Below are 11,553 nucleotides of genomic sequence, written 5' to 3' on the forward strand. Positions count from 1 at the left end.
ACCCCTAAAGCTAATTTTAACCCTAACCCTAACACCCCCCTAAGTTAAATATAATTCTATTCTAACGAAATAAATTAACTCTTATTAAATAAATTATTCCTATTTAAAGCTAAATACTTACCTGTAAAATAAACCCTAATATAGCTACAACATAAATTATAATTATATTATAGCTATTTTAGGATTAATATTTATTTTACAGGCAACTTTGTATTTATTTTAACCAGGTACAATAGCTATTAAATAGTTAAGAACTATTTAATAGCTAAAATAGTTAAAATAATTACAAAATTACCTGTAAAATAAATCCTAACCTAAGTTACAATTAAACCTAACACTACACTATCAATAAATTAATTAAATAAACTACCTACAATTATCTACAATTAAACCTAACTCTACACTATCAATCAATTAATTAAATACAATACCTACAATTATCTACAATTAAACCTAACACTACACTATCAATAAATTATTTAAATAAAATATCTACAAATAACTACAATGAAATAAACTAACTAAAACTCAAAAAATAAAAAAGAACTAAGTTACAAAAAATAAAAACATTAGAAAAATATTACAACAATTTTAAACTGATCGGAACAGCCAATAGAATGCAAGCTCAATCTGATTGGCTGATTGGATCAGCCAATCGGATTGAACTTGATTCTGATTGGCTGATTCCATCAGCCAATCAGAATATTCCTACCTTAATTCCGATTGGCTGATAGAATCCTATCAGCCAATCGGAATTCGAGGGACGCCATATTGGATGACGTCATTTAAAGGAACCATCATTCGTCGTCTAGTCGTCGGTTGAAGAGGATGTTCCGCGTTGGCTTGGAAGAAGATGGTTCCGCTCCGCTCCAGAAGAAAGAAGATTGAAGATGCGGCTTGATAGAAGACTTCATCCAGATGATGGACTTCCGACTTCAGCCCGAGGATGGATTTCTTCAGTCGCCGCTTGGATCCAGACTTCAGCCCGAGGATGGACGTCACTCTTCAGCCCCCCGCTTGGGCTTGGATCAACACTTCCGAGGCTTGGATCAAGACTTCCGAGGATGGATCGGTGAACCTGGCAGGGTGAAGATAAGGTAGGAAGATCTTCAGGGGCTTAGTGTTAGGTTTATTTAAGGGGGGTTTGGGTTAGATTAGGGGTATGTGGGTGGTGGGTTGTAATGTTGGGGGGGGGGTATTGTATGGGGTTTTTTACAGGCAAAAGAGCTGAATTCTTTGGGGCATGCCCCGCAAAGGGCCCTGTTCAAGGCTGGTAAGGTAAAAGAGCTTTGAACTTTTGTAATTTAGAATAGGGTAGGGCATTTTTTTATTTTGGGGGGCTTTGTTATTTTATTAGGGGGCTTAGAGTAGGTGTAATTAGTTTAAAATTGTTGTAATATTTTTCTAATGTTTGTAAATATTTTTTTATTTTTTGTAACTTAGTTCTTTTTTATTTTTTGGACTTTAGTTAGTTTATTTCATTGTATTTATTTGTAGATATTGTATTTAAATAATTTATTGATAGTGTAGTGTTAGGTTTAATTGTAGGTAATTGTTGGTATTTTATTTAATTAATTTATTGATAGTGTAGTGTTAGGTTTAATTGTAACATAGGTTAGGATTTATTTTACAGGTAATTTTGTAATTATTTTAACTATTTTAGCTATTAAATAGTTCTTAACTATTTAATAGCTATTGTACCTGGTTAAAATAAATACAAAGTTACCTGTAAAATAAATATAAATCCTAAAATAGCTATAATATAATTATAATTTATATTGTAGCTATATTAGGATTTATTTTACAGGTAAGTATTTAGCTTTAAATAGGAATAATTTATTTAATAAGAGTTAATTAATTTCGTTAGATTTAAATTATATTTAACTTAGGGGGGTGTTAGTGTTAGGGTTAGACTTAGCTTTAGGGGTTAATACATTTATTAGAATAGCGGTGAGCTCCAGTCGGCAGATTAGGGGTTAATGTTTGAAGTTAGGTGTCGGCGATGTTAGGGAGGGCAGATTAGGGGTTAATACTATTTATTATAGGGTTTTTGAGGCGGGAGTGAGGCGGATTAGGGGTTAATAACTTTATTATAACAGCGGTGCGGTCCGGTCGGCAGATTAGGGGTTAATAAGTGTAGGCAGGTGGAGGCGACGTTGTGGGGGGCAGATTAGGGGGTTAATTAATATAATATAGGGGTCGGCGGTGTTAGGGGCAGCAGATTAGGGGTACATAGAGATAATGTAAGTAGCGGCGGTTTACGGAGAGGCAGATTAGGGGTTAATAATAATATGCAGGGGTCAGCGATAGCGGGAGCGGCAGATTAGGGGTTAATAAGTGTAAGGTTAGGGGTGTTTAGACTCGGGGTACATGTTAGGGTGTTAGGTGCAGACGTAGGAAGTGTTTCCCCATAGACAACAATGGGGCTGCGTTAGGAGCTGAACGCGGCTTTTTTGCAGGTGTTAGGTTTTTTTTCAGCTCAAACAGCCCCATTGTTTTCTATGGGGGAATCGTGCACGAGCACGTTTTTGAGGCTGGCCACGTCTGTAATCAACTCTGGTATCGAGAGTTGAAGTTGCGTTAAATATGCTCTACGCTCCTTTTTTGGAGCCTAATGCAGCCATTCTGTGGACTCTCAATACCAGAGTTATTTAAAAGGTGCGGCCAGAAAAAAGCCAGCGTTAGCTACGCGGGTCGTTACCGACAAAACTCTAAATCTAGCCGTAAGGTTTTTTGCAGGTTCACAGTGCATAATATTATATATAGCTGTATGTCAGTAATAAGCAGAGCAGCACAGGTGATAGTCAAGTTGCAAGTTTTAGGCATTAATTACTATTTGTGCATATATTCTAGAATCACATGAAAGCTTTTAACTGAACACATAGATGCAGAGTTCTGAATATGTTAACATATTTGTAGAATGATATTTCAGCTATGACAACTTGTAGCAGAGAATAGTTATAAAGTTCTGAGTAAGATGCTGTTGTAAATTAGAGAGTGATGATAACCAAAAGTATACTTGATTTATAATAAAGTTCAGAGTTTAAGTAGCAGTGTCCAGGTAACACAATGGAATTATTTGGATACTTGTGATTTGATGATTTTAAGCATAGGAAATAGAAAAGGCTGTAGCTTGAATAACTTGGTTGAATTCATGTAGGAAACAGTCACAGACCTCTGTTGTTCAGGATCACAACTTCAAAGTTAATGCCAAGCACATTAGACCTGAGAAGGCTTAAAAAGAGGCTGAGGGGATCAGGTGCATGAATGATTAATCAGGCAGGCAAACTGAATGTAAATACTGCCCAAAACAGCATGAGTGTCAGAATCAGGAAAGGCAGTCTTAAAGGGATAGTGACATTAGGCTGAGATATATTACACTATAATTTCCTGATTTAAGTTTAAGTAAGAAATCAAATTTTGTTTTTAAATCAGCCTTATCCTGGTGAAATATAAGATATGGAGAGTCACAGTAAAAAAGGCAGATAACTCAGAAACCCTTCTAGCAAATGAAATGGCTAGAAGGAAGAAAACTTGACAAGAAAAAAGTAGGATGCCTATAGCATGCATTAGTTCAAAAGGCAGAATTTGGAGAATTCTAAGAACCATATTAGCATTCCAAGGAGGAGAAATCGTCTTGATAACACACCGAATCCTAACCACTGCCTGGACGAAACTTTGAATGTTTGAAAGCTTTGCAATCTTTTTGTGGAACTGGCAGACAACCCTTGTCCAAATCTTCCTGCAAAGAAAGAAGAGAGCCCATAATTTTTGTAAAAATTCTGGGAGCTGTAGCTAGACCAAAAGGTACAGCTAAAAACTGAAAATGCATGTCCATAAATGCAAGACGCAGAAACTGATGATGATCTTTGTGAATAGGAATATAAAGGTAAGTATTTTTCATATCTATTGCGGACATAAATTGTCATTGTTGGACTAAAGGAATGATCATTCCATTTGTTTGCATCTTGAATGTAAGAACTGTTAAAAACTTGTTTAGAGTTTTTAAATCTAGAATGTGTCTGAAAGTGCCTTCCTTCTTGGGAACTATAAAAACATTGGAGTATAAACCTCATCCTTGTTCTGAAATTAGAACTGAAACTATTTTAACAATGGGCAAGAAAGGTTGAACCAACCTATTCCTGAGAAAGACTACATAAACAGCACTCTCGGGGTTACACAGCTATGGTACTACCCACAGAGGGAATATTATATGAAAAGTCAGACATATAATGTGCAGATGGAGCTAGAATTTGACAAAATCAGAAGTTACCATAAAATTTAACCTTTATTAAGAGCATAGTTAAAATTGGAAAACACACATTAAAATACACACTTAGGAGCCAAAGGTTAATGGACATAATTGATAAGGGCTGGATAAAGTATACAGACCCCTTGCAATTTAATATAATAAAAAAATTAGCACTCACTGTAGGAGCTACTTGATAATGTAACCCAATATAGTGAGTTAATACCCTTTTATTGTAGAGGGGCTATAGACACTTGTTCACCTGATGGGTTATAATAAATGTCTGTTAGGTACCATATAAATGGTGGATCTGGGTTGTACTCCAGTTATCTGTATGTTGGGAAAAACACTTGGCCACAAGTAACCGTATTTGCTAGTGATATGTAAGAGTCACTAGCATATGGTCCTGCTCACTAATCAAATTGTATGAAGTGATGACCCATAACACTGAATTGATCTGGAGTAACAGTTAGCTTTAATACTGTATCTTGCTTGTTTGATTGTAGCACAGAGTGTGTAAAGTATACATAAGGTGTAAATTAAGTTAACACGGAGGATTGTGTGTTCCCAGTATTATTATTATTATTATCAGTTATTTGTAGAGCGCCAACAGATTCCGCAGCGCTATAAAGAGAGGGTAGTACAATAAAACAATTAAAGGGATCAAATGGGTAGAGGGCCCTGACAAGAGTTGCACTGTTGTAATCAGCTCTTAAGAAGGTGATCTACAAACAGCTGGACTTAAGGGGGTTCAGAGGATAGCAATGGAGGAGTGGAACTGTTATAAAGTAAGGTTAGCATAGGTTGTATGCATCCCTGAACAGTAGAGTCTTTAGGGAGCGCTTGAAGCTTTCAAAACTAGGGAAGAGTCTTGTGGGGCGAGGCAGAGAGTTCCACAAGATGGGAGCCAGTCTGGAGAAGTCCTGTAAACGGGAGTGCGATGAGGTAACAAGAGAGGAGGAGAGTAGGAGGTCATGAGCAGAGCGAAGGGGACGGGAGGGAGAGTATCTGGAGACAAGGTCTGAGATATAGGGGGGAGCAGTGCAGTTGAGGGCTTTGTATGTCAGAGTGAGAATTTTGTGTTTGATCCTAGAGGCAAGAGGAAGCCAGTGAAGGGATTGGCAGAGAGGAGCATCAGATGAAGAGCGATGTGTAAGGAAGATGAGTCTGGCAGAGGCATTCATTATGGACTGTAAAGGAGCTAGGCGGCAGGTGGGGAGACCAGAGAGGAAAGAGTTGCAGTAATCAAGGTGGGAAAGTATACTCTGGTTTCTCTTCAGAACGTACAAATCTTTTGCCTTTTACTAAAGATTTCCGTGGAGAGGAGCATAACTGAGTTTTTTTCATTAAGGATAATCTATGTAAAACTTGGGGTTCGGTAACTTTATCAGTGGAACATGAGACAATTGATCAGAGTTTTAAGTCTATGTCCAAATGCAAAGTTCCAATATCCTGGAAAGAATCTCATATGAAAATGATTAATAATTTCTATCTTTCACCGTGGAAATTATCCAAGTTTTATCCTTCTGGTGTCATTCGGTGTCCGCGGTGTGCACATGGTAGGGCAGATGTACTTCATATGTTTTGGTTATGCCCCAAGGTTAGACAACTCTGGTTGAAAATTATTTTTTGGTTCAATAAATCTTATAAAGTAACAATAGCTCTATCTGCGATAGATATTATTTTTCTTTGTCCTTTGAATGAAGCTATCAATTGTAATACTATAAACAGTCTAAATACAATTATATTGGCAGTTAGATATTGCATACTGAAAAATTGGAAAGCTAAGAATAGTGGTGGGTTATCTATGATTTTTAAAATATTGCAAGACCAAATAGTATTTGAATCATATCATTTATATGATGCTTCAGAGAAAAGAATCCAGAAATTTTTATGGAAATGGTCATCAGTTATACTATCTTATCCTACCTCGATGCAAAAATTGATTCTCTCCCCTTTCCTATCATCAGTAAGCTTTGCGGAATTAACATTACTAAATGTCTTTCCGCATAGCTGGTTAGAGTGACTTGGTGGGTTGTAACGGGTGGGGATGCCGCGGGGATGGGGGGGGGGGGTTGAGGGAGAGAGGAGTGTTTTGTTTGGTTTTTTTTTGTTTTGTTTTTTTTCTTCTCCTTTATCTTTTTTTAAGATGGATAAAATTCTATGTACAGTCTTGTGGTTTCTGAGGTTGTGGGAGCTGCGACTCCAACAATTATTATGTATAATATTGTTTGCTGACGTATAGAACATTTAGTTTGATGATGGACAATAATGTTTGCTTAGCTCTCAATAATTTAGACTGTACATTTGTTCACTTTCAAATGTCAATATTTTTATGTCTTATGTTGTTCTAAAATTGAAAAAGTGAGGTTAAGCTTATTTTCTTGTTTTGTTGGATTATTCTGTGATGAAACAGAAATGACTATGTGTTTAATAATTTGCATATTGTGTCTTTTTTTCTTTTCTCTCACAGTGGTGCTGTATTGTAACTTTAACCTTTTTAGTTTTTTTTTTAACTATTAAAAAAAAAAAAAAAAAAAAAGGTGGGAAAGAATGAGAGAGTGGATTAAAATCTTAGTTGTGTCTTGTGTAAGGAAGTATCTAGTTTTGGAGATGTTTTTAAGGTGGAAGCGGCAGGCTTTAGCCAAGGACTGAATGTGAGGAGTGAAGGAAAGATCTGAGTCAAATGTGACCCTGAGACATCAGGCATGCGGGGTAGGGGTAATGATGGAGTTGTCAACAGAGAGATATTGGGGTGGAGATTTTGGAAGAAGGGGGGAAAATGATGAGCTCAGTTTTGGAGAGATTTAGCTTGAGGTAGTGAGAGGACATCCAGGAAGAGATGTGAGAAAGACAGTTAGTGACATGGGTTAGCAAGGAAGGAGATAGGTCTGGTGCAGAGAAGTAGATTTGGGTGTCATCGGCATACAAATGATATTGGAAACTGTGGGACTTAATTAGGGAACCTAGTGATGATGTATAGATTGAGAAGAGAAGGGAACCGAGGACAGAGCCTTGCAGTACTCCGACAGAAAGTGGTGACGGGGCAGAGGAGGCCGCAGAGAAGGCTACACTAAAGGTACGGTTTGACAGGTACAAAGAGAGCCACGAAAGGGCTGTGTCACAGATGCCGAAGGATTGGAGTTGTTACACAACCACAAATACTGCTGTATCCTGATAATTATTTACCTTATTAGTTACAACAAGCAGTGTATATGTACTAAAGTGAGTATCTCGGTAATAACCCACCATTACCACTTAGTTACTGTAGCACAATATTGGGTATCAGGTCACTTAGTTCGTGAGTACGGTTTCAAGCTTAGATGGCTATAATAATAATTGGTCTTTTTGGCTTTATTGTAGCACAGAATGTGTGCGATACATAACAGCAGATTGAATTCTCACAGAGGATTGTTTATTGCCAGTATAAGTTGTTACTTAACCTTAGATACTACTGTTTCGTGGTAAGTGCTAACCTTATATGTTGCAACAAGCAGTTTATATATACTGCTGTAAAAAGTTCCAATATTAACCCACAGGTATCACTTAGTAAACGTAGCACAATATCCCTCCGGCTTAGGGTTAAACTTAGATGCTGAAATACACAAGAGATTTGTTTAATAGGTTTTTATTCATACTATGTCCAAAAAAGTTTGCAATATAAGTACTGCTTGGGGCTTGAGTGGCTGTACTCTTCAATTAGTAGTTGGTGGTTAACACTTTAACATATATTTCCTTGCTTGTAAATTATTGCGTGGTAGTTGTCAGTATACTATTCTTTCAGATGTTGTTGTGTATATACTGGGTAGGATTGAGAGATATAATGTTGTGTTCTCTTCAGATACTCCTCAAGTGAGTCGTTGTGTTAGCATTACTCTATATACACCACAAAAAATGCTCGACAATCTGTAGTGAGTTTAGCATAAGAACCAATCACAGTGTTATTCTTTAACCTTTACTGCAGTTCTGCGTGTATCCTTGATCGCTTTAAAGTGGGTATCGAATAATATACAATCTACAGATACTGGGGCTGACCTGGTACGTTTGTCGCCCTACTTTAGAACTTGACACATTGTTTGTATATTAGTGTCACTGAGTTGTACGTGTATCCTTAACCACTCCGGTTCAGGGTCAAGTGATACCCAATCAGCAGCTACTGGGATTGGCCCAGCAAGTTTACCGCCCTGCTAATATCTAAGTGGTGTAAATATACAAGTATATCTAGTTGTTTGAAATTGTTAAAACAAGCTTACAGTTATTAATAGTATTTACGGTTTGTTGGAGTATTATAGCATTATATGGATCAGATTGTAATGGCGTGAGCAGCTACCAAACAATTAAATTATTCATGCAGTGTAGCCAAACAGATGACCACGTTATTTGGAAATAATAAACATACTGGTAACGTTTAAGGGTAGTGGAAGGAAGTTATCGCTCTATCGATTAGCAAATACAAATGATAGTCAGCCCCTCCAACCCTGTGACAAAATGTCAAACAACCAGCCCTTAAGTTATCAAAAAAAAATTAAACTAAGGCTGCCTAAGGCATACTAAAATACAGGAGCTCCAAGGACTCCTCAGCAATTCCCTAGCGACCCTAACATGTTTCGCCTTGCGGCTTTATCAAAGAATGAGTGCGTCGCTCAAAAGCCGGTTATTTAAAGGCGTGATAATCACGCCTAGCAACAGCAATCATAGTCCAAGAAAACATAAATGCTAAATTGAATGACAGAACATGTTGTATCAAGTATTGATCAGTGGAATGTATCAAATTGTCTATATTATGTTGCTGAAAAAGATTGGAGCTGCTTTACATTACATGGGTAAAATATCCAAAGATGTTGGATTTGAAGTGGAGAGAAAAAATAGTAATATGCAGGAACAATTTTTGTTTTCCTTTCTATTTATTTCTGACTATCTTCATAAAACAAGCCCATTGTTGTTGCTCATATGCTGTCAGAATGAATATAAGTACAGAGGGAAAAAAGGGAATTTTTGATGTATCCCCGCTTCTGCAGTGCAATTATATATAAACAGGTTATTTCAATACAACACTGTTAAGGTGTACAAGAAACTTGTTCTTTGATGACTTAAATTATAAAATGATCAAAAAGTTAAAAAAGTGCACAAATAAGTACGTTGTAGCCATATAGCTAAATAAGGAGTGAAGTCTGGTGATACCAGAGTGATATTAGCTTAAAATTTAATTGTGTATCTAAATATGCGTGAATAGTATAACTATGGGATCTACCATATAAATGAAGAGTGAGAGCTGGTGATACCAGAGTGATGTTGTCTCAGAATAAATGTGTATCAAAGTTTGCGTGAATAATGTGTCTGTAAAGTAATAGGAATAGACCCTATGCTTGTGTGCATGTGAATTGGTTATTCAAGCTAAAAATAAAAATGTGATCTAAAAAACATCATTGGGTGACTTGATTTAGATTTATTAAGAAAACTACTATAAGTGTTTTTCACTTGTGATCCTGTGGGTATTAGTGTTTAACTAATTGTGACTATAAAGCACTTTTTCTTATATAGTGCCAGCTAGTGATTAGGAAGATAATCATTAATCTACCATACATGCATGTAGTGAACTCCACTTGTTTAAAAAGGATTTTTGTTAAACTTGTTACAAAATTAAAGAAAGCATTGAAATTATTCTTGGACTATATTGGATTTTAAGATTCTGCAGCTGGTTTATAAAAAAAGAAGAGAAATAATGGCACTCATTGAGGCCAGATGGATGGACTGTATTGAGAAGAAAAATCCATTTACTTTCAGCTTTTAGTAGAGTTTGTTCCACATCACCTCCTCGTCAGTTGTTTCCCTGCCTGTAGGTCTTTCCTTGCATTTTTAATATTTCTTAAATGTTCTTGTAACCTTGTTCTTATTTTTCTGGTTGTCATACCAACGTAGATTAGATTACACTTACATCGTAGTGCATAGATTACTCCTTCAGTTTGGCAGTTGATGTGTGCATTAATTTTGTGTGGTTTGTTAAAGCGATCATGTATTGTGTTGATTTTTAACATGAAATTACATTTAGTACAAGTTCCACACTTGAAGGACCCATTCGTGAATGCACTTCTGTTTTTTTCCCCTTCTAGATGACTTGGACTGATGATATCTTTAAGATTTCGTTTTCTCCTATATCCTGTTTGGATTTTGTCCCCTAAAATTAACTTCAAGTTTGGGTCAGACATCAAAATGTGCCAGTTCTCTTGAAGCAAAGATTTAGTATAATTGCTTGTGGTGTTATACGTAGATATAAATCTTATTTGATCGTCTTTTGGTTTTGATTTTTTGCGAAGTAGCTCTGTTCTATCAGTTGTTCTTGCCCTAAATTCCGCCCTCTTAATTGCCCTTTTGCTATATCCTCTCAATATGAGTTTATCAGATAATTCTTTTGCTCTTGTTTTGTAGTTATCAATAACTTATCATCTGAAGAGCAATTTCTTCTCATTCTTAAGAATTCCCGATAGGGAGGGCTCGAATTGTATTAGGGGCATGGGCACTGGAACTGTAAAGAACACTATTGGTAGCTGTTAATTTTCTATGTACATCCATAGATAGTGTTCCTCCTCCTGTTTTAGTTATTTCCAGATCTAGGAAATTCACTTTAATTTGGCTGGCCTCATAAGTTAATTTGATGTTAAGATGATTAGAATTAAGGACTAGGAGAAATTGATCCAGTTCTTCTTTAGTGCCTTCCAACAGGAATAGCACGTCATCTGTATAATGTATGTTTGGGTTCTGAAGAAGAACCTATACATGATAAATTTATCCTTCAGTTACTACAGTTTGTACTCAAACATAATTTCTTCACCTTCAACAATTGCTTCCATCTACAAACAAGAGGTACCGCTATGGGTACAGCATGTGCTCCCACCTACGCCAACTTATTTCTAGGCTGGTGGGAGCAGAAATATGTCTTTTCTGATACAAACTCTATTTTTCTGGAGAAAATTCCCCTCTGGATACGTTATATAGCTGACGTGCTATTCCTGTGGGAAGGCACTAAAGAAGAACTGGATCAAGGGATGACTTAAGAAATGTCACATTAGAAAATATAAAGGAAAGCACACCAAGTAGCAGCAGAAAGCACATGAAAATTAAATGTATGACAACAAATGCAAGAAGCATGACAGGTAAAATGGGGGAGCTGACGCTCTTAGTTGCAGAAGAGGACTATGATGTTATCAGTATAACTGAAACTTGGTGGGATGATTCACATGACTGGGCAGTTAACTTAGAGGGGTATACATTATTTAGGAGGGACAGGAATAATAAAAGGGGTGGAG

At 36.6% G+C, this 11,553-nt stretch overlaps 1 pseudogene; it reads left to right on the forward strand.

Annotated features, from left to right (window-relative positions):
- Positions 1-5,509: 5,509 nt before the first annotated feature.
- Positions 5,510-5,635, forward strand: LOC128655102 (uncharacterized; annotated as a pseudogene).
- The last annotated feature ends 5,918 nt before the right edge of the window (positions 5,636-11,553 follow it).

The sequence above is a fragment of the Bombina bombina genome, chromosome 3 (genome assembly GCF_027579735.1).
Source record: "Bombina bombina isolate aBomBom1 chromosome 3, aBomBom1.pri, whole genome shotgun sequence".
NCBI classification, from domain to species: Eukaryota; Metazoa; Chordata; class Amphibia; order Anura; family Bombinatoridae; genus Bombina; species Bombina bombina.